Here is a 7,079-nt window from a genome sequence, read left to right as displayed (position 1 = left end):
AAGCAAAATAGAGCGTAAAATCCAATCCAATAGTAAACATTTTACTATTTATAAATCAGTCTTAAACTCTTTGCTTTACACACAAGCACTTACACAGTCACAATATTTTGATTTAAACTCCTTTTACTTTTGTTTGTGCTAAACCAATTCAACAAATGGCGGCTTTTGACATTTATTCTTCTTCTTCTTCTGCTAGCTAATTTCTGCTAGTAAAAATTTCACTAGGAAGAATTTGCAGCTCTCCCGTGCTCTCGATTCAGTGCTCTCTTGCAAATTTGTTGGGTTATCATTACGGTGACCATCCGTTCTGTTTTTTGCAGGACCGTACTGTTATTTAAAGGTCTGTCCTGCGTAATTTTTCAAAACAGAAAACCCCAAAAATGTACTGATTTTTTTCCAAGTGTCCTGCCTTTGTCCCGCATTTCTTCGATATTTTAAAATTAACTTTTCCTAATCGAAATAAAAGCAGTGTCGATAACTAATTGATAACTACATAAGAGTAAGCTGGTTTTGAAGGTTCAACTAGTAAATGCGTTCTAAATATTTTACGGTTATGGACAATGGATGACGAGAAATTGAATACCAGCATCAAATATATCGATAACACTGTTACAATTATTAGTGTTACAAGCGACAGTCTGATGAGAGAAATGTAGATGTTACGGAACACAATCTGCACAAAAAATATATATTTTTGCAAAGAGCCTTACAATAGCTCTCGAACTGTTGGTCGTTTCATGAGATATTGAGGAATAACTGAAAAAGTACCAACACTTCTTTGAAACCATGGGTATTTTTTTCGTATTCAACGGCCCAAAGCTTGCCTAAAAAATTTGCTTTACAGAGGTTCATATTTCGAGTAAAGTAATATGTAATATGCCTTATTATAATTTTGTAGATATTGATTACTAAAAGATTAATATCAATGAAGCAAATGTGATTTATGTTTAAAGTTTTAAATTGGATTAATAATTAAGAAATATACACTCTTCGTTATTTGAATAGCGCATCCTTTTAATACTTAGTAGGTACAGTGCTCCTTTTGTTTGTTCAATATTCATTAACTTTTTATAAAAATATTGCATATTCTACGTCTACATCCTATTTAAACATTTTTTGAAAATTAAAAAAAATAAACATAGGGGCGACAACTTTTTCTTGACGGTGCTGCGCATTTTCTTCCATATAAAAATTTTGTCAAGCATACTTTGTATAGTAGAAAATCAAAAAATGGTGCGCTATTCAAATGACGAGGAATGTATATATGTAGTATGTTTTTGTTATTTTTATACTGCGCAATTATATGTAGGTAAATTTTTTGAAAAATTGTCCTGCATTTTCAAAATATATTTATGGTCACCGTAGTTATCATACACTTTTCCAGTAAAAATTTGCAGGTTCCAGTACAAATTAGTACTGACTATTGGTTACTATACAAACCTAATGTTAGTTACTTTTTAAATTGGCGTCGCACTTGCTTTGCACATTGATAGAAAAAAAAACCTTTCGATTGCGATATAATTCTGCTCTATCACCACCTGCAATACCGAGAAATATGTAAATAAACAAAGGATTATTGTTTGTATTCTACCGGTGAGATTATTCGCACGTGAGTGCAATCTAGCGCACCTATGACATTAGGGAATTTCGCTTTTCTGTAAAATTCTTGGGAGGCTCGGGTTCGGTCATGATCAGTTGATGGAAATTCGATGAATTGAGGCCTTAAGCAGGCAATATGATGGGATACTTTCTTAACAATTCGCGATACCGTTGTTTTGGAAACGCCATGAATGTCACCAATTGAACGTTGCATTCCGCCTATTGCATACAATCGTAAAGTCAATAACAACATATTTTCTTCCGATATTGCAGCGTTCCTGAAGAAAGGTAAGCTTTAACTAAACTTACTAAATATATACATTTCACTTACCAATTTGTTTTTTGTTTAATTGTGGACCAATAAGTTGCAGTAGCATGTATACAGATGCCTTGCTCATCCGAAAACGTTTGTAAAAATCGACATCGTCAAAATAATTAAAGTGATTGCTCTGATTAATCTTTGTCTTCTTAAGATAGCGATTGTAGTAATTTGAGAAATCTCAAAATCAGAAAAATCACTTTCATCAGAAGAACTCATTTTTATTAAATATCGAATAAACCTCATTTTATGACTTATTTAATTAACTATTAGTTAATCATCTATTAAAGTACACTGAGAAACCGACAAGAAGAGGTCATCTTTTGATTATAATTAAACATCCACTGAGAAATCGGCTGTTATATTTTTATCTCTCAATAGCTGTGAGGAGGAGCCCATTACGCCAAATCATTTTTTTCTTGGAAGTGCCAATGGTGCCAAGCTATTTTGCAAAGCGAAAGAAATAAATTTAAAAATGTGTCTCCGGCAGAGCGAAGTTTTTGCGAATCTGTTAGCCATGTACACATGGCTAAAGGGCACATAACATTTGCTACGACGAGTCAGGCGCTTACTGCACTGAGAACAAGGATTAGTTTCGACAACTAAAGATATTTAGTTCCCGAATTTTGACAATATTTGGGAACTGTTACCAAGGATTGGGAACTATTACCATGGGTTAGTAATTATAACTAAATACTAATAAATATAAAATATATAAATATTTTTTTGAAGCATATTTCTATAAATTCCATTCAACTTAACGTATGGTTCATAAAAGGATGTCATTAATAATAATACATTGGCGCTTACACATATGTTAGTGTTTGGCCGAGCTTCTCCTCCGACTTGTGGCGTACGCCTTGATATTGTCACACAAGGCGGAGGGACCTACAGTTTTACGCCGACTCCGAACGGCGATTGTATTTTTATGAGAAGCTGTTTTTCATGGCAGAAATACACTCGGAGGTTTGCCATTGCCTGCCGAGGGACGACCGCTGTTAAGAAAAAACCTTTTTTCTATATTTTTGCGATGTTGCTTTGACCAGGGTTTGAACCCGGGTCCTGCGGAGTGAAAGCGCGCACTGTCGCGTTTCCTATATACTCTGGTTGAGATTGCGTTACGAGTACGTTTCAAATCAGTGGAATTAACTAAACTAATTAAGTAAACAAGCCTTTACTTAAATTTTTTATTAAAAATCGCTCAAGTTTGTAAATTTTTAAATTTGACGAACCTGTTTATTCAAATTATTGTTGACAAAAAATGCAACCATGTGCCACATTCATATGTTTTTTCTAATTGCAAATTTTTGCCGCCAAAATTTTTTCGAGCTTGAATTTGCAACTTCTCCCCAAGAACTAGTCTTTCTACTTATGATTTATTTAAATAAAACATGTGAAATTTAGTTGAAACAGTTTAGCCGGTTTTTTTTGCCAATCTAGCCGGTTGGCCCGGAAAGTTCTGGCAACACTGGTAGCCACTGTAAGCAATGCACACAGTCCCACTTGTTGAATCGTTTGAATGCGCTAGTATGCCGACCATTGCATAAAAACGATTCAATGAATGGACTGNTCATTATATTTTGTAAGGGACATTTTTATTTTTCATATTCTGTGTTTAAAAATTTACCTATGTATGTAGAGCTGATTTAGAGGACAGTTTAAGAAATCACAGTATATACAGTAATTAACCTTTTTGAGTACTCCTCGGGGGTAAAATCTGATCAGGGTTGATAATGAGAAGGATCATGAATTTTGTTGATTCAGAGTTGTATACAAAATTATTCTGGTATGAAAGGGAGAATAAACCGTACTATGGCAGAGTGGCACAAGTCATGACTATTTAATATTGCCCGAAACTATTGCAAAAGTGTAAAAACATTGCAAATTTTTGTCTATTATTATAGATACTAGTATAGATTATCATAGTTCAGTGTATAATTTGTTATATCACATATAACATGATAATGAACTGTTAAATGTTGAAAACGCTTGTAACTTGTAGATCACTCAAACTTGACTTCTAGTTGGGACAAATGTATATTTGTTAATAATTACAAAATGGCTACCTTGAGTGGACAATATTGTTAGTAGAATAAAATCATTGTTGAGCAAATATAAACAATACTTGGGTTGATACAAGTTTTTAATAAATTTTGTGAACTTGCTGTAGACGTGAATCAGCTAACCGTTTATTATTGGAAAACAAGTTTCAGTTTGACACAAATAAAAATTTACTCGATGGTTGTTGGGATTACTTTCTTCTCTTATTTGCATATATTAAGCATAAAAAATAGATACATATTTACATAAATAGTTACTAGTGTAAATAATGCATATGTATATGGTGGTAAGAATTTCCTAAAAAGAAACGATGAAACAGGAATAGTCGTGCGAAAACCCAGGTCAATATCTGCTGGAAGTGCTGGTTTAAGTATACTGCTTTGCTTTTTCCTTGGCTAAATAGGTACTTTCAAATTATAATTCACAAGAATTATATATCCACTGAGAAACCCCGGTTGGCATCAAACTTTATATTTTTAAATAACTATGCGCACACCGAAACAACTTGCGGCGATGGCAAAACTAAAACGGAGACAAACAAGTCTGGGCTAGGGATGGGAAAATTCGATATTCGAAGCTTCGATATTCGACTCTTAATCGAATTTTAGCTCCAAAATGGCGAATTTTTGAAATCGAACTTTGTGTTGCTAAAATTCGGATAAAATCGAATTTTTCTAGAAAAAATCGAATTTCATATTTATTTCCAAAAAAAATCAACTCTTCAACTTTCTTGTTTCTGACAAAATTTGCCATCACTGTGTGCGGCACTCCATTTGTCTTAGGGATGCAAGTAAAAAATATATGTTTTTCGATCTGATGCATCGAGACGAAAAATCTGTGCCAAAAAGGAACTGTTATTCTTAAATTTAAAAAAAAAATTTAACAAGTACTTTTTTTGTTGATTCTTTATTTTAAATTTGTAGAGGCCTTTACGTTGGTAGCACGAAGCTTTTGCCTGAGAAGACCCCTAGTAAAATTTTCCGGAGAATAATTTTCTAGAGTACACCAGTCCTCTAACGACCTTCCAAATTAGCTTTTTGCGGAATTTATCAAAATTACCCTTTTAGGCGGGAGCTAATAGGTTAAAATGTTCTACGAAAATATTTCCCATGACATTTTATTATATATGTCTTAACCTTTAATTTTGCTCAGACATTTATTTTAACTATTTTTTTGAAAACTTCTTCGGCCGAGACATGAAAACTTTAGTAGGCCATGAAATAAAAATACGAGCTAACTTTGGCAAATCCACCTAGTGTTGTACTACTGGATGGGTATACTTTCAGAAAATGTTAACAAAGTCCGGGCTGGTTTGGGCTGTCCTACAGTGTAATTTGAGTTTAACTTTTTAAACAGGTGACCACTCTCTTGAAGCACCTCAAAAATATTGTAATTGTTGCATAGTATTTTAAGCATAACACTTCTTTAACTGAATTAGACTTTTCAAACAGGTGGCACCCCTCTTAAATTAAAATTTATTTAACTTATTAAATAATTTGATTTTGATTTTCTTACATACATTCATATGGCACAAAGCTAAACCATATTACACATCTACAGGGCAACCCCTTTCATTTGACACCTACCTCCTTTTTGAAAATCGAACGAACGATACAGATTTTATAGCATGGAGTTAAATATTTAACGCAAACATCTCCGAACTCAATTAAGAAGTTTCACTTCAAAAAATTTTTGGAAAATTCGAATTAAATCGAATTTGCACCACCAAATTTCGAATCGAATAGTCGAATGGATGGGCAATGTTCGAAATTCGGAAAAAATCGAATATCAAGCCCCCACTCAGAGTTGCCAGATGTGGGGATTTCGCCCCATTTTGGGGATTTCTGAAACCATTTGGGGATATATTTTTTCGTTTGGGGATGTGGGGATTTGATGGGATTTCTGTTTGGTTTAAAATATTCATATTGGAATTAAAATACATATATTTTACTGCCTGCCCTTAAACATTTCTCAAACAAAGATTTTCTTCGTCGAAATATTATTCGTGGAAAATGCCTGTTTTAATGGCTTTCGCTGAACACACAATTTTCTCTCATTTCATTACACCAAATTGTAAAGGGATCGCTGTGATTGGCATTTACCGAATGCTCTGCATACATATATTTCTGATTTCCTTAGTGTAAAAAGAATTTTACAAAGTAGCAAAAAAAAATGGCGAACTTACAGACAGCAATGGGAATAGGAACCTTGGGCCGAAGGTATGTTGTAAAATAGTCTCCAAAAACCATAAAAAATAAGAAACCGCTATACGTAAATAACCAAATGATCTCATATATAAGTACACATATACAACTGTTGTAATAAAAAAGTATTCAAAACTGTAATTAAAACGAAGTAACAGAAATGAGAATACATACATATTTTTTCATTTCTTACTTAAGGGGATTTAAATGGGGATTTAGAAGAAAAATGGGGATTTTTTGGGGATAACTGTGGCTCGATATGGGGATGCGCTATACAAAAATTCTGGCAACACTGCCCCCACTACCCATCTCTAGTCTGGGCATATCATAGCACACACTTTTCTTTCTCTACCTAGCGCAGTGATCGACATGCCATAGCTTACTGAGCGCCACAGTATATACAGTAATAAACCTTTTCGCAGTTTTTCACCATTTGGTCCCCGAGGAATACTTTTGGGTTGTGTGCAGCGTGTTCGTTTTGCGCGCACGGCAACACTTACTGTGGGGAATTTCGCCTCGCGATTAGAAAAAGTACATTACGAGGATAAAATATACACAATTATGTGTTATTTAAGAACAAAATGTAGGTTAAGTATAATATTCATCTTTAATGAATGCTGATATTCATGCGTAATGACGAATAATATCAATAGTTAAGTACATAAATAACGCTTGTGTTTTATAAACTGGAAAACTCAAATCGTAATTATAGCATTGAATGGAGGTTTCTTAAATGTAAGTTTAAAATAAAAATGTATAATAAATTTATCAAGCCAAATTCTAAATTTCCGAATATATTTAAGTCTTTATTTAAAAAAAAAAAACAAGGTTTGTATAGCTATACAGATCCCAATGACTGCCAGCACATCCGCCCAGACAGTCCATTAAGCACACCC

This window comes from Rhagoletis zephyria, unplaced genomic scaffold, assembly GCF_001687245.7.
Source record: "Rhagoletis zephyria isolate East Lansing unplaced genomic scaffold, Rhagoletis_zephyria_1.1 Rzeph_scaffold_00171, whole genome shotgun sequence".
In the NCBI taxonomy this organism is placed as follows: Eukaryota; Metazoa; Arthropoda; class Insecta; order Diptera; family Tephritidae; genus Rhagoletis; species Rhagoletis zephyria.
The sequence above is the reverse complement of the archived record's forward strand: the minus strand, read 5'-3'. Positions refer to the sequence as shown.